The sequence below is a fragment of the Apus apus genome, chromosome 10, assembly GCF_020740795.1.
Source record: "Apus apus isolate bApuApu2 chromosome 10, bApuApu2.pri.cur, whole genome shotgun sequence".
In the NCBI taxonomy this organism is placed as follows: Eukaryota; Metazoa; Chordata; class Aves; order Apodiformes; family Apodidae; genus Apus; species Apus apus.
Window position 1 is genome coordinate 17,282,144 of NC_067291.1, and position 26,149 is coordinate 17,308,292.

At 43.2% G+C, this 26,149-nt stretch overlaps 1 long non-coding RNA gene across 1 annotated transcript in view; it reads right to left on the bottom strand.

Annotated features, from left to right (window-relative positions):
* Positions 1–6,925: 6,925 nt before the first annotated feature.
* LOC127388684 (uncharacterized) overlaps positions 6,926–26,149 on the bottom strand; it is a 29,112-nt gene continuing 9,888 nt past the window's right edge. Inside the window, exons 2-3 of the long non-coding RNA XR_007890431.1 lie at positions 9,726–9,830; positions 6,926–9,149 (exon numbers count right to left, since the gene is read on the bottom strand). This is a non-coding gene — a long non-coding RNA (uncharacterized LOC127388684). The remainder of the gene's footprint in view (positions 9,150–9,725; positions 9,831–26,149) is intronic.

The following is a 26,149-nucleotide window of genomic DNA, read 5'->3' on the forward strand; positions in this document are numbered from 1 at the left end:
TATTAGAGTTGGGATTTTTTTAACGGCTCCTTTTCCACAGGCTTTGTAACAAAGATCTTCCTGCAGCAAAGCAGAGCTGATGCAAGGAACGAGTCCAGCTCTTAATGCTTAACTCTGTCAGTGTAAAAGTATCCCTCTGTGCCCTGGGCCAGCCACAGCCCGGTGCACCACTTACACCTTGGCCTGTGGTGAGGTTCATCCAATGGGTTCACAGAGGTCCTTCAGCCACGGGTCACCCAAGGAGCTAACTCCAGGGAAAAATGAGTTCTTCCATCCTTTGTAACATGGAGCAGGCAAAATGGTGCCCTGAGACGGTCCCAGGCTGCTCCCAGAAACACGGGGAGCTCAGGTCACTGTAAAAAGCATCGGGGACAAAGGAGCAACATAGAGGGAATCTAGTTGTTTGTATTACTAACCCTTCTCCTGTTCATTGAGAGTCATGATCTGAAACAGGAGTGAAGTCCAAAGGTGTATCTGCATGGCATCATCTAGTTGTAATTATCTGGAATATGAAAAGCATTGGGATTTTAATATATGGCCATAGACTGAGTGGGTTAGTGTGGGACATGCTCCTGGTGGCAGGAAGCCAGCATCTGCAGCAAACAAGGCAAAAGCAAGGATCTTAAATTCAGTATAAATACAGGGATAGGGGCAGCAGGTTTAGACACTGAAAGTGAGAGTGGCCAAGGGAACGTCTTTCAACAGTGAGTAAACTGCTTAGTAACTTAAGCTACTTTCTAAATCCAGGGCTTAGGAACTATCCTCCTAACTCATTGGGATTCTTTTGGAAGCTTTTCCTAAGACACAGAAGGAGTCTGTGGACAATCTGGGATTTCAAGCCTAATCTTTGGAGCTGGTGTAGGCCATAAGCTCATCTCCCACGTACATATTTTTGTAATTTCTTCTGATGGTGTAATGTGAAAAGATTTTAATATTTAAAATATTTAAAATATTTATCCTATTAACATGATGAAAAATAGTAAATAATTTACATATATTTACATCTAATGTTCATTTATAGGCAGACAAATATAAATTTATCAGTGTGTGTGCATATGGCTGTAACATATGATAAATACACTGTCAGCATAATCTAATGGCTCAGAACCATCAGTTGTGCAAATAGTCCTTTCTAGCCATGTTTCCTACTGCTATTTAACCTTTCTCCTTCCCTTCCTCCCCCTCTTTCACAGTCTGTCTAACCCACATGTGCTTCAGTAGCCTGCCTTAAAATAGCAGACAGGGTCTGTGCTATGGCAACTCTTTTTATACATGTTTCACAATGCCTGAAAAATTAGGGGATCTGTTCTCTGAGGCTTTTGTATACAAGAGGAATAGAAGTTAACAAAGATGTTCCTTTCTTCCAGAAATCTTAATATGCAACTAATAAAAAAGGAGTCCTCCAGATTACTGCTCTTGATTCACTGTCCAGCCTTAGCTATTAAATATCTTAACATAACATTTCCTGGCACACCAAGTGTCCTTTTTGGTCTAGATCTCTGTCACATCTCCCTCATGTTTACCAGAATGAGCATGAGCACTTGGCCTCATCACACAGCATCTGCAGTGGCCAAAGCATATCTCACCATCACACGTTGATCAGGTGGTGAGCCCCACAGGAGCCTGGCCATAGAACAGCAGCTATCCCAAGTAACTTTCCAGACCTCTTAGGTGGAAAGGAGCTGAGCTATCAAAGTCCAGCCCCAACTTTCCGCTGTAGGAGTTCTGTTTTTAATAATCTTTCCCAAGAATAGAAGATTAAGTTTGTTTGTACAGCAGAGATGTCTAGCATGCTATCCATGAGTAATGTCTGTATCGTTGCAGTGCTGACTCACTTTTCATGATACAATATATTTTGCATGCTTTATGGCCAACTCCTAAAATTTTTATTTGATGTGAATGATTCTTCAGCCTCAGAATAGTTCTGTTGACTTCATGGGACTCTCCAGGCTTCCCATGAAAGTGAAGTTTATAGTTTCCCTCATGTTTCTCCTTTATGGCCCAAAGCACCAAGCCGACCTTCAAGGAGGTTCTGTGCTGTAGTCAGCAAAGCAGTTGCTTTTTCTCTGTTTTTCTCTCGTGATACTTGCTTCTCTCCCTGAGAGAAGTAGCTCTCTGAAGTAGACAAGGCAACACTTAGGCTATGCACTAAACACTTCCAGACTGCCTTGCTCAGGGACAGACACCTGTCTTATTTCACACATTCTGCTTCCTGAAACCCCTGCTTGCATTTACACCATGGGAGATAGCTAAACTTACGGAGGCTTAATTTCCTTCCCTTTTGGGGGCCCTATCCCTGTATTTTGTCCAGTGCAGGAGAGCTGCAATACTCCCGTGGTGAGTTCCTGCCAGCCATTGTCTTGTTGGTGGCCCTGTAACAAACCCACCACCAGCAAATGCCCTGACCATGCTTCACTTCATTCCTCTTCATTAACTATTTGTTTATCACGATGGTGAAAGCCATGCACCTATCTAGATCCAACCCCCCTGTCTAAGGAATTAAATATTAAACTGAGAATTTGTAATGAGCTTCCTGTGGGATGCCAGCTTTCCATCTTATCACTTCCTATCTCCATTTCTTGGCACTCTTAGTATGGCTTTTGTCTTTTCAATCCATAGATGGTTTTGTTCCAGCATCATGTCAAATGATTGGACTTCCTTCCTCCAAAAATATTCTGACCTGTCATTAAGAAAAAAATAAAATATTTCAAGTTTTCAGCAGAAAAGTATTTGATAAAAATAAGGTGTTGTGGGTTTTTTTCACTGTGAATCACACTGTTCACAAAACTTCCCTTTGTTTGAAAAATCAGTTTTCCATAAAAAACGTTTTCATGAGAGTTTTTCTCCCAGCCTTTTATTCAGTATGCAGTCCTGCTAACAGTTACTGAGGTGCAACATCTGTTGACTTCAGTCAAAGTTGCACCCCAGTAATTGAAAGCAGAATTTGGTCTGTTCTTTGTAAGGTGTGTAGAATGGACAGAATCTTGCACTGACTGAAGTGTGAGTCTTAGCAGTGAAGTGATCCTCTAATTTAATCCTCCACTCTATTCATGTCTTAAATACAAAATGTTTAATAAGCTACAGCTTAATGGTAAGGGTGAGTTACCCGTCAGTATATTTCTCAGCCAAAATTTTTGAGTAAACTACTCTTTAATAGCAGGTTTAAGTTACCATTTACATTAAGGGGTAAAAACTAAATTGAAGTTTATGTATTACGTGTTACTTACATAATAGTTCCTCAGCTTCCTCAATTCTCATGTTGGATATTGCATGATTTTACATATTAGTGGTAAATTATGAATGTGGGTTTTTCTTCTTTTATATGCTTCATGTGTCCGTGCAAACAGATTTAGCATCCAGTGTGTAGTTTCCTGGGAATTCCTGAAAAAAGAATCTCCCCAGACCTGTAATTCAGTGCAGGCTATGGGACAGCTTCATTTAGGTCCCAGACATACTTGATGTTTCATCATTTCTGGACTCAGTATTACCTTTCATATGTCTTGTACCACACATGACAAGCTGCACTTCTACATTTTTCTGTTGTTTCTTCCTCAACAGAGTGGGTTAAGTTTATATATTTAAGATATTACGAGATTTTTAAACATGAGTACTCTTTAATGTTTAGATACCTGTGTGCAGATACTGTTTAATTATACATTTAAATTACACCTAAATTACACTTTTGTGTGCTAATGGCTTTATCCTTTCTTGTAGTTCTTATAGTCTTAAATAGTTTTGTGCTTGTTTCAATTACTTGCTGACTGATAGAATTTCAGCTCCTACTGAATTTTTTGCTAGTAAGAAACTTCGTATTTAAAATGTTCATCTTTACTTAAATGGTAACTTTAATGAATGCATTTCCTCTGAGAAAAGTGAAACTCAGGGACAAAACTGATAAGTTGCCTGCACTATATTTGCAACCAGCTCCTGACAGACTAAGTGTCTGCAAGTCAGTAATATACATTGAAATAGATTTTGCAGAATAATTCATTGCAGTTTGGATAGAGTAGAAAAATACATTCCTATGGCCATTTTTATGGCATCAAATACTTCTAGTTCCTGTTTTTGAAAATTTTGGCATGAATAGAAAAATTCTCAAAGAATTGTGAATCTCTTGAATGTTTAAATAACTCTTGTTTAAATTAAACTATTTTATTTTAAAGTGACAAAGATCTTACGTCTGTTAGAAACATATAAATAACAGCAAAGTTGTGGTCTCTCTATGTGCCAAAAATATTTATGTACAATCTTTAAGCATACAAGATGGCTCAAATTAGTAGTGTTATTCAGGGGGATTAAGTTTTATAAGCATCTGAAAAAAAGGCCTTTTTGTTAGATTTTTGCCAACAGCGGTTTTGTACTAGTCCAATGAGAGACCTCACCATTAGTGACATTTTAAAAGAAGCAAACAAAATTTTTATTATCTAATTCATTATAAATTTTAATTGCCAGCTGTAATAGCATAGATTTTCACAGGCATTTTTAAAAAGTCTTGATGTGTTTTAAATCAGTGATGAAAAATATTAATATAATTCTAATCATCTTTGGTTTAAATTCTTCCTTCTAGATAACAAGTTATTTCTATGAGCAGTTGATTTCCAAAATCTCTGGAATACAATTCTACTGGACCCCAGTGTATGACCCCATCAATTATTTGGTCATTTAAAATTTTGCATCAGAAGGCAAACACACAAGTCTAATATGCAGAATTCATGTGGTGGTGTTAAATACTGGTAGAAAAAAATGTAGGTGGTACAATAGGGTGGAACAATTCACTGAACCATTTACAGCTGATTAAATGGTGTTGATCAATCATTCTAAATAACAGAGGGGGAACAAAAGTGAATATTGCAAGGAATGACGATGGGACATGATTTTTCAGCAGGAAAAGCTTTTCTGGCTTAACTTGAAAATATAGTGTGTTAACAGAGTCCTAAAATCAATATACCGTGAATTAGCAGTCAGCAGAGAACAGCCAGATGACAGGGGGAATATGATTCATTTCTTAGAATGACTAACATCTCGGGCAGCTTGTTGAGTTGAATATTTGGAGACTGTGAATAGAGTTAAAAGAAATTCCTTTAATTTGATCTGGAAGTGTGTTTATGACAGACATAAAGCACTTGAATTCTATTGAGGATTTCCTCTTGTGCTGCAGTCTTCCTGACTTTGCTCTTTACAGCTGTTCTTTAAGTACTAACTACTAAGCCAGACAAGCTAGTCCTCTTACACCTTAATGCATGAAAGTGACGTTTCCAGCTCGAGCCAAGTAATTAGATAACCCACATAATGAAATGAAGAGGAAAGGATCCCTAAATAATCACATCCTTTATCAGGCATTTAAAAGAAAATGCATTTTGATGTTTTTCAGAAGACACTCAGCTGCCTTTCTTTCATATCAGCTTAAAAATTACAGTTAGTTCATCAGAAGAACAATATCCATAGGTGTTCTGGATGCAAACTAATGTGGATTGCCTTAATATGGGAAGTGACATCCCCTGGCATTTCTCTGAATAATAATGCTGAATTGGATGGAGAAGTCATTATGCCTGATGGTTCTGGTTATTAAGTTTAAAATGTCAGAAGCCTGATTTTAAGTTTTCATGACAGCAACAAATGCTTTTGTAATTTTTGTAATGCTTACGTTTCGATTTAAATTCAAATTTCCACTTCCCCCCCTTAATTTTTGGGCTTTCAGACTGTCTAGGAATTTTTAGTTTTGGTGAGTTGGGAGAAATCTGTAATGCACTTTGAACTGGAAGCAAAGTCCTGTTGTCTGTAATTGCAGTTAGCACCTTTTGGTTTTGTGCCATCACCCTATCTGTTTCTTTCCCATATGATCACACAGGACAGCCTTTTCAGAGGAGCTCATGACCAGGGTTTTGAGTACTCCCAGGCTGGGCCAGATTTTCAGAGCTGCATCGTGCAGTTCCTACTGTTGTGTTTACAGGCAGGCATTCAACAAAGCCCTCAAGCTGTTGAGTTCTTTCAAAAACCTGGCCATGTATTTGTGTTGGCTTCACAGTTAAAAACTGAGCACTTGCCCTGTGTGGGTGCGCCCTTCTGCTGTTTCTGACCTTAGAGGACATGTCTGCAAGTTGTGGTGGTGCACACATCAGCACTGCAAGCTGTCAGAGAGGTCTGGAAGTCTGAACAATCTCATCTGGCATTGGAGGTAGGTCTTGGAGGACACTAAAAACTTTGGCACGTGACTGGACCCAGTCAGTGAAGGGTGTGCTCTTGTGTTCCATGAAGTTAGGGCCACACAGCCAGGCCAGATGTAGGCACAAACCTGCTCTAGATCTTAAATGCCTCTTGCTTAATTTTCTAAGGCACGTATTTTCCTTCTTTAGCAAAATGCCACCTGTTGGCGACCTCCAGGTTCTCCAGGTGCAGTGGTGCCCCTTGCTGTAGATCACCTCACTGAGCCGCACAATGAAAAAGAAGGTCTGAAGGTCAGATTTAAAAGAGGGATGAACTTGAGCACAGAGGGAAGCCCTCCTGATGGAACAGGAAAACAAACAGTTTTTGTGCTGAGTCTTGAAAGACAACCATGCTTGGTGGCAGAAGGGAGTATGAGGTGAAGCAATCTGCTGAGGATGGGGAGGGAAATTTTGGATGTCCACTGGAGATGAAAAACTCAGTAACCTTGGTAGGAAGCCGGATGGGTACAGCCAGAGTAGCAGAAATCTCTCCAGCCCTGTGCTTTTGAGCATCAGTGTCTCATTCCTCAGCCTTCCCACGCAGAGGCTCATTTCTGATGAACTAGACCCGATCTACTGTGCTTGGTGGGAGCTCCAGCATGGGGAGGTGCTGATTACTGCTGAGCTGCAGACCCTCCCACATCAGCACTTCTTCAGCCCCACTGGTTTTACTACGAGTGGTAACAGGTCCCTAAACTGTAAATCCTCTAAGGCAGGGCCCGTGGGCGGCTGCACAGATGCAAAATGTCAGCTGCGCTTGAGAGGTAATGTATTCAGAAGCACCTAAGTGACTTAGAAGCTTAAGTCACCAACAATTTTGTCTTCTGTGCAGTCTCTAAATTGCTTTGACGTTGAGAAAGACTGGGGCTGTTTGGGTGCTTATTCACTTCTAAAAACATTCCTGCTGCTGTTTAACAAATAACAGTGTATTCCTTCTTTGGGGGACTAGAGCCATTAACAGCCCACTTCTCTGGAGCAATGTGGAGGAGAACTGAAGGCCTATCCCCTGCTCATACCATTTATTTTGGTAGCAAATGTGCAGGGGTTTTTTGGGACTTCTGAAGCTCCTTGTTCAGGTGCCTGTTCCCCATTTTAATTCTCTTTTTCTCCTCCCCTTTCTAACACTTCAGACTTTTAATTTGGTTGGGGGGGAAGGGGAATGGCTGTTTCTTTCCCACGTATTGTGGCAGAGAATGGGGGATGGAGGCCAGCTTTCTGGGACTTGGATATTCAAAATACCTATAAATAATTAGTTTCAGGGACCTAGCATCCCCCTCCTTTTAAGGCCTAATTGAAGTTCTTTATCAAAATGATTTAAAATGCCATTCTCAGTAGGAAACTACATTTCAGAGCTTTTATTTATTAGACTTCTCAAAAAGTGTGTTTTTAATGCACATCCTGACTTTCTGCCAAAACTGTTCACTATAACACTGGGACTAGAGCAACCCTTTGTATAGGGAGTTATATTTATTAGATTTTTACATATTGATACAGAGCAATTCATCTAAATAAATCATACACAGAATTGGCACATAAATCTCCCAGTCTCCACTACTCACTGTACTCTATTACTATCGTGACAACCTCCTCAAATACAGAAAAACTTTCCTCTTGGTGTACTTTTTTTCTAGTCCTCTTAAAGTGTCAATGATTTTCCTGCCTAGCTTGTTCGTTGTTGTGAGGTAGAGGAGTTTGGGCTGTGGATTTGTTTTCTTGCATGGGAACAGGAAACCTGACTGCATTTTGAAGTAGAGCAAACAGCCTCAAACTCTGCAAAATGTGTGAGGATCATAAAGCAGTAAAGCAAAGGCAGATAACATGGTAGATGGTTGAATATCTGAATATTTTAGAATTATGAGCCCATTATGGCACTGAGAGGAGATTAATTCCTTCTGGTTTAAGAAATGCAACATTTCTTGTGCTGGATGGCTAATTTGAGGAGTACAGTTTACTCCAGTGGTTTCAGGACTCCCAGGGTAAGTGTGTGTGTGCATATGTGTGTTTAGATTGGACCCATCCATTCTGGGACACCCTCTATTCCCCTCCCAAATTGTTTCCTGCTTTCTGAGTAAAAGTTGCATATGAGACAGTCTGGGCCTAATTACTTTAAGCAAATACTAAACCATAAACCCCGGTCGTGCATAGGTATGATTCAGTGTAACCCTCTGGCAGTTTATACCAGTGAAGCTCTCCCTGGCTGGATTTTAGTAATATCTCTCATTACAAACCCCAGGGATATAACAGCCTTCTCTAAAAACTAAAGTTCAGTCTTTCCCAGTGATGGTTTCAGAGCTGTGACTTTCCAAAGGGATTTTGTAGTACTGGGGACCATCACTCCAGAAGGCTCTGGTGTTTCTGACGAAAGGGCTCTGACATCCAGGAAGTTCAGAGTTTGGAAAGTGGGAGCTCTGTAAGAAATCATTACAATAAAAGGTAGAACAGATTCTAGCAAGTGTTCAATCACTCAGCATGGTGCCACTTAGAGGCAGAAGACCTTAAAACAGCCAGCAAGATGTCTGCAGAAGAAATCTCTGCTGCCAGCTCTCGGCACTCTATCCTGTCATTTGAGGCCTTTCATCTGGGGTGAGTTCAGCAGATGGGCTGTGGGGAAGGCTGGGTCAGCACTGAGCCTGGGCACTGCTGGGGAGCCTGGGTTCAGATGTCAGGCGGGGAAGGGCTTGTGCAGGGCAGTGCCCCAAGTAACACCAGGCCTTGGGGAACACTGGGCACTGACAGCTTGCACTGAGCCCTGCTGCATGATGCTCCTTGAGTGGCTTTGGCTGGAAGGCAGGTGTGGGTGGTTGGTGCAGATGGGCCCCTCCAGCAATTCCAGTCCCCTTCAGGAATCAGGTTTTGGAAGCCAAGATCCGCAGGCATGGTTTTCATCTGTGTTGCACTGGTCACAGCTGTGGGGGTACCAGGGTCTCACCTCCCGCAGGACAGCAACTGTGAAAGGTGAGCAGACCAGTCAGTCCATGAGAGCAGGGATTAAATGACCAGCAGGACATCTCCTTATAGTGTCCCCTGCTGTCTGTGAAGCTCAAAATGCCTCTAAGCTGAAGATTTTCTTCCTCTGGTTGAACTATTTGAATCAGCAATGCCAACAGCCCTACATTTGGAGGATCAGAAGTTTTACAGGGCAAAATCTCCCACCCAAACACTTTTCTTGATATGTGAAATGAGGTTGATCCTTTCTTTTAACTATGGAAGGGCCGCAGCCATCCTTTTATTCAGTAGAAAAAAACATAGAAGATATCCAATTAAATGCTCAGATAAATTTCCTGATTGAAAAGCCAGTATCTTATATAAGAATGCTTAATTTAGAAGTAGAGAAACTGAGGCACAAAAGCACAGTGAGCTGCAGGCCACCAGTGACACTGCTGTCAGCATTCACTTCTGACCCATGTCCAGCTGTCGCTGTCTCATATAGATCTGTCATTGCCAGTACATTTGGGGAAGAAGACAAACAAGGAGATCCTTCATTTGCGAACAGACTTCTTAGGATGCCCTCCTAGTACAAACCTTTGCAATGGGTGAAGGGGTTATTCCAGCTCTGCTCCTTGTCAGAGTGTCTCCTGTCATATCAGCACTTGATGGTTTGGTGGGTAACTCTGTCAGGCCTTCTGTCTGTAAAATGGAGAGAGGATTAATTTGGAAGTTCAGCTCTAAATGCACTTGAACAAGGAGAATTTATATCTATTTATTACTCTTCGTCTTAAGTAGTTTTATTCATAAAGGGAATAAACACATGAAGCTGAAGAGCAGTTTGTACCACTGGTAATTTTAGTGAACAATGACTGACATTTTTACTGTTAAACATTCAAATATATCATTTGCATTCTACCTTAAAAATATTTCATAAAATGGCAGAATTCTTTTAAAATACATGTAAACTTCTGTTCTCAGGAGAACAGAAGTGTTTGGAAGGTAAACAAAAATTCTGGGTTTGTTTTGATTATTTTTTTTTACTTGAAATATGCGTGAATGTTATAAAATATTTCTGTGTACTTTCAAGAATAATTGAAGCATATGTACCCAACGTGTAATACTTTCCATAGTGGTTTCAGACTAAATTATCCATTATATGGGACTAACACATAAAAGCCTTTCCTCTACATCAAGTGATAGATCAAAGGGAGGAACGATGGCTTGTCCACATGCACAAACCACACCTCTCAAATTCTGAGAACAAGGAGATGCAGTCTGCATTTTAACTACATCTCCACGACATGAAACGATGTTCCTGTGATTCCTGTGGCTCCTACTGCGGCAGAGTCAGGTAGTCCTGGCTACAAAGATTTCCTTTTACATTTCTCCTCTCTTTTTTTTTTTTTTTTCCATCATACAGATGACATTTCAGTGACTAGTCCCAGGTGAGTCTGATTTGAAAACTAAACTTTGCTCAGTTCTTCTCAGGGCAGTGGGGGAACCTGTCGGAGGGACACACAGTCCTCAGGCATTTCACAGCCAGTCTGTGACCCCAAACCCCAGTCCTGCAGCCTGGGGGGTGGGTGTTGGTGGAGATGTGCTCCTGCCCAAAGCCTAAGCAGCTTCAGTGGGCACACCATGAGCACTGCCTGTCCTGAGGGTGCCCATCTTCCTGTTGGTGGTTAGAACCCAGGGTTGTGCGTCAGACCATCTCCTCTCTACAGACCCATTTGAGTCAGCTTGACTCAAATTTGACTGCAGTAAGAGATGTAGAGTTTGATTTAAGTGCATGTCTAGGTCTAGTCCCCCAGCCAGTAGATTGGATGTTAGCCTAATTATTCCCATTAGCATCTGGTTTCTGAGCATTGATGTACTACCAGTATCAGAGAATAAAGTTCCTTAAGATAACCTACCCTTGCTGAAATGTAAATGTACCTTTTATTATTGTCATGGCTGCTAAAAATGTGAACTAGGGAAGTGCTGAGTTGAGGCACCAGAAGAAGAGGCTGTGATCATGGAAAGGCTGAAACTTACCCTCTGATCATTTCTGACAGCTCAGAGTGATTCTTCTACAATTGGAACCACTTGTGCTGCTTATTAATATAATGAAACTTATCCTCCAGCAAAAACAGAACCAAAGGTTTACACAAGAGTGGAGGGAGACGCTGAAATCTGATCTGGTTAGGGTTCTCTTAAAGATGATGGAAAACTAATAAAATCCAGTCTGCTTCCTACCTCCGTTACAATTCCCACTCCCAGTCTGTCTTCACAAGCCAAAATGGAATAATGGCTCCTTCCAGAGCCAAGCCCACCATTCTGCTTGAGCACCAAGCTAGCATCTAATGGTCTTTGGCACCAGGACCTGTTTTGGTACCATTCCTCATCTGTGAAATTCTTCATTTTTGTTCCAGTGGGGGCTGGATGAGGCCTCTAAAATGCCTCTTACTTCTTAAGGAGTAGACTATTTTTGGTGTGTTTTTTAAAAAAATATTATTTTGGGAGGTTAAAAATGTTTCTACAGGACTTCAGAAAAGCTCAGTGTTCAGTGCATCTTCATAATGGAAATAAATATCAGCTAAGAATGGAAAAACAGGCATTTTTCCATAGGCTATAGATTAGAAAAATAGTCAAAACTCAGCTCTTAATTTGATTGCCAGGACAATCATGAGATGTGGAGTGAAAAAAAAAATACCCTAATGACTAAAAAATAAAAGCTGAGGTCTTCCAACTTTTCCAGAAGTCAGTAGAAAAGCAGCCAAACAGAACTGTAAGGGCAAGCAGGGCAAAATGTCAGAGTTGATTTAACTCATTACATTTAAGTGGAAAATCAGGGTTGAAAGTTTAGTTTAATAAAAAATTAAGGAAATACCCACGAATGAGTTTACAAAGTGCAATGTTTTCTCTCAAAGCCATAGGGTTAGCAGGTTGGTATCCAGCATCTGTGACTGATTAGGGGCATTTGAGATGGCAGGTGGCTTTAGGAAATGGAAACCTTACAGGGCTTTACAAACACTTTCTGTAGTTTGGCAAAGTTATTTGATTTATTCTCACAGGTTCTCCTTCTATAGCCCGGTTTAAAATCTATCAACTTGTCTTAATCCCTGTTAATATTTTCTTATAGACACGGTGTTGTGAAAATTCTCCAATCGTATTCTTTAGAGTTGCCCTGGAGAATAATAGAGTTACTGGGTTTACACTACTGAGGGCTGTGTTAAGGTGAAGAACATAAATCATGGCATTTAAAAATGCCAGCCAAATCTTTTAGACAGTAATGAGATCAAGAACCAGATCTGACCATATTTGCTCCTGACAATTTTAAAGAGACCTATAATTCTGTGTACTCCCACTATGTGTGGCCATGTTGAAATGGCAGGTCTGTATGAAGAGGCCACAAGCCCAAAGAGCTACTGGGCAGGCTGAAAGGCTGCAGCTGGGGGCAGAGTCACACTGGCTGAGCAGGGAAAGCCAGACGTGCTGTGCAGGTGCTCTGGGCTCTGGTCAGCAGGCCGTCAGCTCTCCTGAGGCTGTGCAAGATGCAGGACCGCAGAGAAGTTTGTGGTACTCTTCTGGCTTGGATGGGAACCAAAATTTATCTCTGGGAAGAAGTATTTGGAAGAGAGACTCAAGATAGGAGAGTAAACCCCGTAAGAAATGGCTGGAGCTGCTTTGCAAATCAAGCTGATAGACAACAACTGGGTCCTTACACAATGATAACAAGAGATAAAACAGAACGTGCAGCTATCAGTAGTACAACTGTAGGTTGATTCAGGGCAAGGGGAGTAAAAAAAATCTCAGTTATCCTTCCTGAATAGCATTCCTGGGGAGTAACTGAAGGAGCAAATGCTGCAGAAGCTCCAGCACAGGTTTGTTATTACTAGAGAAGAAAAATCAGCATTTGGCCAAACCTTTCCATTATCCAATACTGTAAAGCCAGTCCTGAATTGCTCTCTGAGATGTTAGAACCTCGGCACTTGTCTAGATCCATTTCCAGCTACAGACCGTGTGTGTCTGAGTGTGTGTGTTCTTGTGCAGATTTATTTTAAATTACCCTTCCTGAAGCTGTTTGGCATTCTGAATTACAGGATTTTACTGAACTTCATACAGCTTTTTCTTTTCTTTACTAAGTATACTACATTGTATTTTTTTTCCCAGAGAAATAGATTTTATTGGACAGGGGTTCAGACATAGCTGCATGTTTGTCTTACGGATTTTAACTTTAACACTTTTGTAGACCTGAGGAACTTAGCAGATACTGTGAGTGAAATGCCTTGAGCTTCATCTTGCATGCTCTGAACTGAGCACGGTGAACTTTGCCTAGTTACTGAGCTGACACGTGAACAACCCATTTGCAATTCAGAGAGAGGGAGAGGGCTGGTCCTGCTCTTACCAAAGCCAAAGGAAATCCTGCTGCTGACTGCAGCAAGACCAGCAGCAAAATCATAATGAGTATTTAAGATGATATTTCACAAGTACAGTAACGTGACAATCATGATGAAGTGGTGGTTTTTCCAGAGGCAGTGTCTGAATTAATAGGGTCTTTCTAAATGGCTCTCTCTGAAATGGGTTGCAAGAAGTAAAATAAATAAATAAAAAGTGTCCAGGATACTTTCCCATTGTCAGGATTTTTATTCATTTAATAAATAGGTGTTGCATTTTGAACTCTTTTTTTTTTTTTTTCCCCCCTCATCATTGTCATCTTCTCCTTTATTGTAGCATGAGTAATCTAATTTTTCTGCATAGCGTGTTGCAGTTTGATAGACAGGTCTCTGAGGGATGCCTTATGTGTCAGCATCAGTGAAAATGACTTCTGAGGTTGGCTCACACCCCGCGCGAGCGTGGAATCCAAATCGCCCCCGAGTTGCGCATCCGCCTGCCCCACGCCTCGCTGCTGGGTAATGTATTCATCTGCCTCTGGCAAAAAAAACATGTGAGCTCCTCCATGGCATACTGATGTCATGGAGAAGAAGCCATAATTGGGACTGGTCACATGTTAAAGGCACTGGAAGCTGCTTTTTGCCATCTGCAGAGATAAAGTTCATGCCTCTTGATCTGTACCTGCAGACAGCACGTTCTGCGAGTGCAGGGTTTGGAGAGCTGGCAGCTCAACACCTATTGCACCAAAAAAAGGAAATGCAAATAGGCTGGAGGCTCCAAGGTCTGTCTTTTTTTCAGAACCTGGGAGTAGTGGCAGGAGATGTTTTATTTGGCTCCATCACTACTTTGGTTTATCAGTAATAATTAATGACTTGTACAATTGCATTCCCCATTTTAGTGAAGGACAGAGAATTCAAGTCCACAGTTGCAGCAAGAAAGCATTCACAAATCAGCTGCCTTTTTTTTTTCCTTTACACTGGCAGACACAGAGCAAGAAAGTGGGATTATTTGCTTCCAAGAGAAATCTTTGGAACTGAGCTTCCCAAGTTTCATGCCTCATGCCCTCCTCCCAGCAGCATGCCCTAAATAATTTGGGTCCCAACTATCTCAAACCCTCATGTGACACCCACTGAAAGAACAGGAAGATTTCCAGCAACTCATCTGTTTCAAATTACACCCCTGAGAGCATTCCTGCCCTTTCTTCCTGTTTGTTATAGCTGGAGAAGTTATGATGTCTGCTGGATCTAGCTGGGTGCTCTCGATGGGCTGCCACTGATTTCTGTGGACTTGAATCATTGCTCTTTGACTCAGTTTCCGTGTCTGTAAACAAGCCCTGTAATAAGGGCACGGTCTCCCCAAGGCATGGAAGAGATGCTGAGCACCTGAGGTGAACGTTGCTGCCTGGTGATACTGTAATTGCTGGCAATGACACTAGAGCTGAATCTGCAGCTGTGAAACAAGGCTGTCATTTCTGATTTCGTGGTCATCCCACTTCCAGGTAGGGATACAGGAGCTGGTTTTGGTACAAAACCACCACATTCAGTCTTCTTAGCCTTCAGTCTGGATAGCTACAAAGGTGAACAGAAGAATTGTATGCCTAACATTTTAACTCAGCTTGATGTGCTTCACAGTAGCACATAAATAAGCTGTCTTACTTGGAGCACTCTCTTCCTGACACAGAATGCATTGCTCATTTAGCAGATTTAATTTTGCAGGCTTTGTGCATTTTTTACACAACATTGAAGATGCAAGGAGGCATGTCTTTACCATGGAAAGCCACCAACAGCACAGACTTAAAAGAATCCATCTTTGGTGCTCTTTTAGAGCAGGAACCCAAGACAATTCTAGCATGGAGTTAGCTATATATGACATCAGACATAGATTTACTAGCCAACTTTATAACTCTTAATTGATGCTGACAACTCTCAAGTAATTATGTCAGTGGATAGCAAATCTTAAGTATCTAAGACTCAATTATGATCTTGCAGAACACAGAGGCTGCTCAAATCTAGTCCAGACTATGAATTAACAATCTGCTGTTTAAAGTATATAGAAAGCACTTGACCTCTTCTCAGTGGCATCCATGTGGAAACACTCGCCGATAGAGGTCTTCCTTGGTTTTCTTAGGAATCATGTTTTGACATTTTTATCTCCTCTAATTAAGGTCAATGAACATTAATTCCCACTTCTCACCCCACTCTTCCACCAAAATTACAGGTGCTTACCTAGCTTCAGTCACCCTGCATTAAATGGTCTGGGCCCAGTTTCTGCATATGCAATTCCAGGGGTGAACAGTCACGGAGATTTGGGACTTTGCTGAACCAAATACCACATCTGAGCTTTTGTACTCGGGTGCTCCTGTACCACAATGTGCAGCAGAGCCTAACAAACAGTCAGAGGAAGAGGGGAGGTGGGGGGTTGGATTGCTGCAAATGTATTGCACAAGAATATTTCCTAACGCACATGCATGTTCCCCCCTGGTGGGGAAGGTGTGAGAGCTTTCTGAAGGAGGGTAGTGGAGAGCAAATCATCTCCCTTTGCAGCGCTGTAGGTGTTAATTGCAGGCAAGAAGGAAGGGTGGAACTGGTAGACGTCTAGGAAAAAGCCTGGGGAATAAAGCACATGGACTGACTTTGTCATTGTTGAAGAAACCCCTGAGCAGTTCACATCCCAACAGCCCTGAAAAGATCCACTTCAACACTCCTGTGCTCTGACTCAAGCCCTGGCTGTATCTTCGTGGAAACCCTTGTTGCACTTGGTGGGGGATCTCCAAGGAATGCTAATGCCCCAGGGAAGGCTGTTGTGTCAGGATGGCAGAGGACACCTCCCAGCCCACCAGCAAGGCTGAAAGAACACATCCCAGTGAAGAAGGGTCACATGGGGACTAGACGTATCACTAGGCAGCCCCAGCAGGTTTTTGGAGCTGTACACATCCTGCTTAGTAATTATCTCTTTTCTACTAAAAAGATTACTTCTTTGTATTGATTATCATTGTTGAGTAGGGAGCAGCTACGAATGGTTAAAAACAAAAGGGAGATACCTGTGAAATAAAACTGTATGGGTAGAAGTCACCTCACATATGTTAAAACAAAATTGGGCCAGGCAGCTGCAGACCTCAGTATTTATTTAAGCTTGTAGCCAAGGCACTGTGTATGCTTTCCCTTTGGACTGACCTGCTCTCATTTCTCACACACAGCGAATATAATTTCCAGAAAAGAGCCACCGCTGTCCTTTTTTTTTTTTTATTAGAAAAAAAGAACAGAACAAAACTAACAGAGTTGTGCCCTATGTGAGATTGTCTTGACCCTTTGCAAAGGCAGGTCTGTGAGCCAGAGCCTCAGCACCTCCACCAGCACATGCTTTCAGCCTAACTCCTTTACTCTGCTGAGCTTGCCATGGGTGCAGGATCAGGCCACCTGTTTTCTGTAGAGAATAACAGCCCCAAAGCATGATTCCCCACCCCCCATGCTGTTTTTATAAGTAGCTGGAAATGTCAGTTTTCTTCCAAGGGCAGAGTGGGGCAGCCTGTGCTCTTGTGTGGCCAGACATGTTGGAGAGAACTGACATCCCTGAGAGAGAGATTTGTCATGTAAAAGTAGAAAGTTATTAGCTCCCAAAATGTTCTCTTTGTCAGCAGCAGGGCAGCTAGTGACACCACGGTGAAGGCAGGTGAGGGGCCAGCATGCCCTCTCCCCCACCATGGTTTTTTGTTATCCAGAATAAAAATCAAGTTCAGCCTGAAAGAGCTCAGTGACTCATGCCACAAGGAAGACAGTGTTTGATTAAAAAAGGAACTCCTTTATATATTTGTACCAGCCTCTGAATTGTTCTCCCTTTCCTTATAACCAGAGCACATTATTGCCACTTCTTCAAAGACTTTGCCAATAAGGCTAGTGAAGAGTTTTGTTTCCTCTGGAACTGGAAGTAAGGTACTCTGGAGCTGGAAGCCAGCAATTCTTGAAAATCACTCTGCCAGCTGAGTAGGCCCGAAAGATAAAAATTACAGTATCCCAGAAGTGAACTACAGGGTGACTTTTCAGTAGCAAACACTTGGTACCTCATTTTTTATGCAGGGGGGATGGGTTACACATCTTCTAGTTAGTTCTGTAACTGACCCCTGCGCTTCAGTTGCTCCTTGTTTCATTTCTGCAGCACTTTCCTGACTCCTTTTTTGGGAAACCATCACATTCCTGCCAAAATGTTGTCACTGGGGACTGCGTAGACATCCTTCGACCCTCCCTTGGATTTAAAGTCAGTCTTTTGTGAGTATGCTTGAGTTTTCTTCATTGCTGGGATGTGTGTTATCTTGTTCAATTGCATTTAATTTTGCATCAATTTGCACATTCTCGTCCTGGACTGAATCCGTTGAGATTTTCCCATGACACATTTTGCCTCTGCTGTTCCCATCACACATGTTCCTTCTGCTGTGGCAAAATCTACTTTGTGGATGAATCTCTTTTTTTATTTGAGGAAAGTGAGGCTGTTTCTCCCAAGTTCAGGTTCTCACCATTAGGATTTTCTGTGCCTTCACAAGTTTATAATGATGTCAGTTTAGACATGGTCTTGTTAAATACAGTGGGAAGGAAATTCAAAACCCTTTCTCACTTGAATCTCTTAGTTGGCTTGAGTGAAATGGTGCAATATGTGTGCCATGGCATCTGGTTGTGCTTTCCTTAAGCCTATTTCTACATTCACGGCTACATTTTAAGTACCATCCAAAGACTGGTCACGTGTGTGCAGCACTGGGACCCCTTTTTGAAGAACACTTGGGCTACTCAACCTCTCTGTTCCTCAGTTCCCCTTTCATAGCAGGAGAAAATCTTATGAATGCCAGCCTAACTTCCTTCAGATACTGTGAGAATCACTGCATGAACACTGATCCTCTTGGGTATTACAGTAATAGGGGTCACAGGAGCTAGACAAAAAACTAAAGCAGAAGCTAGTTAAGACTTTCTCAGCTGCTAAGGATTAGTGTTGATTTTTAAAACTCTGGCTCTTGACAAATTGGGAGAGTTACTAACAGGTAGTTTAAAAAAACCCAGAACCAGTTTCCCAGCTGAAATGAGGGCATTAGCAAGGCTGGCAATGCAGTGTGGTTGTACCTTATCTCTGGCTCGGAAAAAAATCAAAGGCACATTTCCAGCTGTGCCCGTGAGCGCTATTTGGTCATTGAACAAAGCAACTGGCACCTCATATCCAACCTACCCCATGATCACAGCCTGATTCAGGTGCACAAACAAGTGCAGAAATGAGCTCCATGCACAGAACTCATTGTTATTCAATCAAGCCTTTAACTGTAAATGTTTTAAGCAAGGAATTGCCCTGTTTTATGAAGGTGTGCTCAGCATTACTCCGCCAGGGACATCTGTCATTCAGCAGGCGCCACCCAATAAAAGTGCTTAAAATGTTCTGTTCCTCAATTAAAATATAAACCAGAGCTGTTTAAGGGCTTTTACGAGGTGATTTCTATTTACCTGACAGATTTCCACACTGGAGGAACATGAAGCAAGATCTCAGTTTCTGATCAGAAGAGACAGCTCCACAAAATAGTAAAGCTTCAATTGTTTTAATTTTTTTTAACTTCAAAAATAGTAAAAATCCATTAAGAAGTAGGATACATATGCCAGATAAAAGCTCAGAACTAGGAAGGGTTGTTGCTGTTCATGCATGCTGTACTCCCCGAAAGGAGCCAGAACACTTCAGACCTGGGCTTGTAGGCTGAAGGAACCTCTAGAGCTTGCATCAGTGCCTGCTATCCTCTTCTTCCCAATGTCATCTGGGAAAAGACAGGAAAAAGGCTGCTCTGCTCCCATCTGAAACAGCCTCTTATGAAAAGGAATGTGACTATGGCTAGCCAAAATACACTGTTGCAACTGCATGAATGTTCTCATGGTCATTCCATTCCACATGGATATCTCATCTCCTATCCTGCCTTACTCTGTCTGAACAAAGACAGTTCTTCTTTCTTCCCATCACTCAAGCAGAAGGGGACCTAACACTGAAAACAAGTATTTTCATAATAAGAAACCTAGTTCTCCTTGTTCCAGGGCCTCAGAAACTCATCTTCACTGGCATTGAGAGATGCCACTGGCAAGCAGGGAAATGCTGGTCTGATCCAGCTTCAGCATGAAAGCTGCACAACAGACTTAGCTTTGTTTTATGCCTTGTACCTGGAAAAGCACTGGGCTGATCCACAGTTCCCTGTGCTACATCCTTTGTCTGGCCTTCATCATATCCAGAAAGCCTCAGGATGGAGGACGATGGCAGTGCCAGGACGAGAGGGTTGCATCCTTGCAAGACAAAGCCTTCAACACTTGAACCTCAAACCCAAGCCTTCTGCTCTTGGCAGGTAACAATTTTTGGAGAGTTTCTCCCCAGCTTACATGACATTAAGATGTTAAGTCTCTGGTCACCAGCTGGGCTCTGGCAGTGGGGGGCAAGCAAAGGATGGAGCCTGTGGGGCTGCTCCGGGGAGGCAAAGGGCAGGGGGGATGGGTGGGTTTGCCCCACTCTTCTTCATGGCTGCAAGATAAACTGGGATCCCACATCACATGAGCCCACCCTGGGAAATGCAGCCTTCTCCTGGGAGCTTCAGGTCCCTGTGTTCATCCTGCTGGGCCTCACTGAAGAAACAAAACTGCCTGTGCCAGAGGTAAAAATAATTGCTGATACTAAGCGTCCAGTTGGTGAGTCTCTGCTGAGCTGCATTGTTAGAATCTTCCAGGAGAAATGTTAATTTTTCCTTTAAGGACAGGAAAAGCAAACAACAACTAAAGCCAAGAACAGGTAAACCACTAGCTCCTGGATTTTGCACTGCAAGTACGCAGAGGAGGCTTCCTCCCTTGGACCACACTGCTCAGACAACACTATGAAAGCCTACGTTAGTCCTTAACTCAGTCTGGTGTGTTGTTTTCTTTTCTCTCCAGCAGCAGCATGAGTTCAGAATGAAGCATTAGCCCTTGCTGTGACACCCCCACTGTCAGGTCCAGTCAGATTCTTCGTGTTATTTATATGTCCCCTTTTGTAAGTGTATCGATTACAGCAGCGAGTTCTCAAGTGCCCGGGCACTCGATGCAGCCACACAAAGGAGAAAAGCATCCAGGTTAACACCAAATTACACATCTGCTGAACATGCCAGTGGACAAGAATAAATAGTGACATGTACAATTCAAAGCCACGTTTGAAGAGCTTTCTATTTTATTGCAAGGCAGCACTTCACACTATTAAAAATCAAACCTGGGTTTTCATTTCCAAGGTGTAGCAACCAAAGTTTATCAGAGTTACTATTAGTCCTGGCAGAATTGCCATCCTCAGGCCACTTTTGAACACACCAGATTATTCCATGCAAATCCAAAATCCAGTGCAAGCTCCTCCCTCCCCTCTGTTCATTTTACCCTTTACATTATGAATGCTGTGGCTAAGGACTGCCTGTTTCACAGGGGGCTTGGTATCACAGAAAGCTGGTTGTTGATCTCTGGATGCCTGCAGGCCAGCAATCTGTGCTACAACTTACCCCTCTTAAAAAAAAATATTAAAAAAGACAAGTGGATAAAACTGATACAAGCATCTGTAACAAGCTAATTGGACCCTTGTGGGCAGTGTAGCAGATACAAAATTAAACAAAACATCTCTCCATACAACTCTACTTTCAGGACAGTTATCACAAAGGGATCCGTCTGGATGTTTGGTTTAGTTTTGTTTTGTTTAAAAGGACCTAATTATGGCCAGAGCTGGACTATCTCAAGTCTGTTTTCATCTATAAAGAAAGGATATTTTGCCTCTGAACCTGAGAAATTGTTAGAAGTTGGTAATTAGTATGACTTGTTAATAGAGTTTGGCTGTGATTAAGCTGTGATTGAGTGCGAGTTTGGTTCTTGTCGATGCGAATGCCTGCAAGGTTGAGAGATGTTTAATGAGACACCTGTTGTCAGCAGCACCCGGCGGGCTTTGTTGCGCCTGATTGGAATTAGTAGCGCAGCGCGGCAGCAGCCGGAGCGCGGCCCCGGCCGGTGGCAGCAGCAAAGAGGCCGAGTGTCAAGGAGGGCTGGACCCAGTGGGACCGTCTGCCCAGCTGCAGAGGGCTGCCCTGCAGCCAGACTGGCCTTCCACCCTTCAGCACGGGCAGAGCTGCGCTCCGATGCCGCGGGGACGGGTCCAACAGGTCGTGGCCTTGGCGCGAGTCGTCACCCTGTGCGTGGCTGTGCTGGGACGTCTGGCTGCAGGAATCTGGCAGGTGAAAGATCTTAATGTCTTAATTTAGTTCCTACAGGACACTGGCCTGCGCCACAGCGTGGTGGTGGGTCTTTGGGAGAAGGTCAGAAAGGGGATGCTGACAGGCAGGTTTAAGCCCCTCCCCACAGCCCAGCCCTTCATCCTTTCCCTTGGGCATTGTCCTCAAGGAAGAATGTCTCACTCAACGACCTCAGTATCTCCTGGGCTTTGGACAGAGCACGTTTCAGTCAGAGACTGCATTTTGGTCTCAAAAACTCAGCATAATTTGCCATGTGACTCCATACAGGCAGTCCCCATCACAAAAGCCAGGCCTGACGATACTTTAGTGCATTTGAACTGCACACATAAAAGATTATTTCCCAAAACGTGTCTATTAAACATTTTCAAGTGGCTGGTACTTAAACCATACCTTGGGTTTACATGGAAAAAGCCAAAGAAGCTGGAAGCAGTCAAGCTGACCACTGCCATAGTCTTTTAATATCTGAGAAATGCCTGAACTGGGAACAGGAACAGAAACATTTCGTTTTGTGTAATGTCCCTCAGGAAGGAGCCGCCGGCTTTGTGATGAATCTGAGCAACCACTGGATGGCATTGCTCTACACGAATGTACCTGCAAGCACAGGCAGCTGAGCAGAGCAGGCTGCTGTGCCACCGACATTAAGTCAGACCTGAGAGGCTCCGGCCACCGTGACCTTACCAGTCCTTTAAATAATAGTCACACTTATCTTGCTGGCTGTGAGCTCAGGGCAGAGAGTTTGGTCTGAGCGAACAAAGCACAAATTACTAGGCTGAGTGCATTTTTCTTTCATTTTATGTTAGATCAAATATTCAGCCAGGTTTGGTTTTTTATGGTTTTTCATCTCAGGAGATGGGGAAAAAGAATTATTTATAATTTATGATCATCTCAAACTATTGCAGTGCAAGTGAACGCAGTCAGCGAGCAATGACTTGACTGAAGCCCTGATCCTGCAGCCAGCTCAGCTCCCCGGGGCTCACATGGTGGGAGTCAGCTAAGGCTGTTCAGCTGATCTGGTTATTTGTGTGCAGTGTGAAAAGCAAAACTAAAGAAAAAAGGAAGAAGAAATGGGTGTTCAGCATGTTCTGTTTTGATGTAGGCTCCAAAAGGTAAAGACTAGACTATCATCTGAAGTGTGGTGCTTCTCTGTGTGACAGAGGCCTCTCAGCAGGTGTTAATACGACTTTGCCTTCTGCTACATCACTTATTGATAAGGAATCAACTGGTAGCCAAATAACCTGATGTTCCTGTTTTCCCCTGAGGGCCTCTGTTTCCTTCATTAACGTTCGCCCAGTCCTTGTAACGCCTACATCCAGCCCTGTCTGAAAATGTCACTGGCCCCCTTCATGCCCGGAAGAAATCTGCTGACAGCTTTGGAGATGCAGCAGGACATTTGGAAGTGCAGCCCCACAGAAGGTGTGTCTGAAGGGGAATACAGTGTTTGTGAGGGTCAGGTTTGAGTCACTTGACAGCCACAGCCAGCACATGAACCTTCAAGTAAGGGTACAACTTCTTATCAAGTGAGTACTTGTACATTGACTGTTTGGTAAAGCTGTTCTGGGCAGAGACTGCCTATTAGCATTGCCCCAGTTTTGACTGGTCTAATAAATCTAATAATCATAGTCAATTAGGTAACTCAAATCACACTGAGAGTAAAATCAGATGGTCAGTTCGAGTCCTGCAGCAGCCCCTACACTCCTAATTCTCAGTTCTCTAATCAAACCCCTATGCCACAGCTGCCTTTTTAAGTACTGAAGAGGCAGGATAGGTAAATGCTTTATAAAACATGTATTTATTTTATGACCCAGTTTGCCTCCCTTTTCTGGACCTACCTTCTAGTCCAAACAACAACAAAATTGTATCTATCTTTATCTGCTTGTCAGTCTGCTGGTAAATGCTTTCTGCTGTCAGAAATGGTTGGGACATGAAGGTGATAGCAGCAGTGGGCTGCTCAGGCCATGCTCCTGGTGGCCACTGCTCTGCTGCAGTGACTTCAGAAGGAAGCCAGGACAACTGGTGGTGATTAGCCTCCTATAAGGAACTGCTTCTTGAGGTTTCCTGTATCACCCATGGGGACAACTGTAGGAAGTGACACCAGCCTTAAATGAGCTCAGTTTTTTTCAGTCTCTTTCCACTGACTTTAGAGGAAAAGGCAGTTTGTTCCCAACCTCAGCACTGCAGGCTGTTTCAACACAGGTGGGATGAATCTGGACACCTGCATTTACTTAACTATCAAGGAGCATAAAGACTAAGAAGAAGGGTGCTTCCTATTGCTGCTGCATTGCACAAGAGGACCCTTGGACCCACCATTCATGAGGGATGGCAGAAATCCCACCTGCTGCGTGGCTGTTTCAAGGCAGATCTGTTCAGGCAATCAGCTCAGCACACTTAATTCCTCTCGATCAATCTAGAGTCAGGGCAACTCTCCAGACCTCCAAAAAGTCAAGGTGACCTTGGAAACCGCAGGGCAATCCAGAACATCAGCAGGGTAAGGGAATTCAGAAAAAATTCTAGACTAATTCCAGCCCTTTACAAAACTCCCAGGAAAAAAAGAACTGTATCTGCTGAAGTGGCTGGTTGTGTTCAGTGGCACAATGTGGTGGGGGATCTGTCACTGTCAGTGCAGCTCTTGTCTCGCAGAAAAGCCACAGCGCCTTTCACAGCCACTACATAAAAATTCAAGCCAGCTGTCCCACCTGCCGGAGCAGTTTCTATTCTGGGCTCTGGTCTGCTGTAGTTATTGTGCTTACTGATTAGCTGAGACTTGTTGTCCCTTGACATTGTTTGGGAATATTCTCCTGGTTATAATTGCTAGAACTGATACAGGCAGAACCTTTCAAACCTGGCTGCAGCAGCCCAGGAGGGGCTGTAGTTGTCAGACTATGGCAGGATTGGTACAAAATGAAAAGGAAGCTACACATGGAATGTTTTTGAGAAGTCACCCAAGTCAGAAGAGACTAAGGGGGCCTCCCTGGCTCCGGCTGTCAATAGGGTGATAGGGGAAGATTAACACCCTTTAGCAATGACACAGCTGTTCCACTGAAGGTGATAATAGGCAATCAGGGGAGGGAAGAGGATAGCACTGAATAATGAACAGAGCAGGTAAATAATAGTAAAAGGGAAGTTTTTAGCCCAAAAAGCTGAAAAAAAACCCTCTTCAAGCTGATTTTTTCAGTGGGTATAAATAAGTATATTTAAAAAACACCCAGAGCCTCACTTTTAGGTCTCCAAACAAGCTCAAATATTTACCCATCTTTTTCAAGTCAGACTGGCTCCTAGGAGGGAGAAAAATAGCGATAATATAGAGAATAAAGTCTCTTATCTGCCGTGGCAGTGAGCATGCAGATAAACACAAAAATAACCCAAAGATGGCATGTACCTCCTTGCCTGAAAGCAGAGAAAGTTGTAAAAAGAGTAGGTTTGGGAACACAATAGATTAAACGGGAAAGGACCTGGTATTTTGTCCAGTCTTGTCTTTCGTGGAAAGGAATCAGGAAAAAAAAAAAAAAAAAAAAAAAAAAAGTAACTTCTCCCACCACTGCTAATGGCTAAAGGGAGAAACTTCAGTGTACCTTCAGCTTTTCTGCTGACCTGACTTTGTCCACTGCACCAGGAACCCCCAGGTCAGTACAATGGCAAAGGTTTCTGCTAGAGGCTGAAGGACATTGTGATGCTTCGCAGAGTTAAGTGTGGGGATTAGGTGGTGTCAGTAATGGGTGCAGTTTCACAGGCAGCTTAAGCAGATGGGAGGCTGAGTTGCCACCATTGTCACCTCTGTGCTCCCTCTTCTTCAGCCATGTGGGCCATTCCATGATGAGATTTCAGCTGGCCTTGAGCAAGATAGGGGTGTCTAGCTGAGAGATGGACGACAAAATGTGATCACCTAGGCAGTGCCGGGGGGTGGTCCCTCTGCCAGTGTGCAGAGAGAAGCCAAATCCCATAGTGCTCACTGAGAGGGAACATTTTAGTTGACCTCCACCAGACCCTTCAGAGCCCTGAATTCTTGCTGGGTAGGAACAGAGAACCCCCACAGGAGCCAGGGACCAGCTAGTCCTCTGCCACCTCACTCCCTACTCCCCATCTCACCAATTACACAAAATCCACCAGGAAAAGAGATTACTCAGAGCCCCAGAGCTGGCAGGTCCTGTTCCTCCCTGCCAGACATGGGCCAGTCACCCACCTCTGCTGGGACCTGTCCCATGGGAGCATCCCTGCTCCCTGTGTCCCTTTTCACTCTAAATGCTCCAGGGCCGTTTCTAGGAGTAAAGTGAGACAGGTTGTGCCACGGGCTCGCAGGGAGCGACAACAGCTACATCTGTTCGCTCTCCTCGGCGTGCAGGAGCTGTGACATTGCTGTGGGTACAGCCTGAAACAGAGCAGGCAGGAGCTCCAGGGA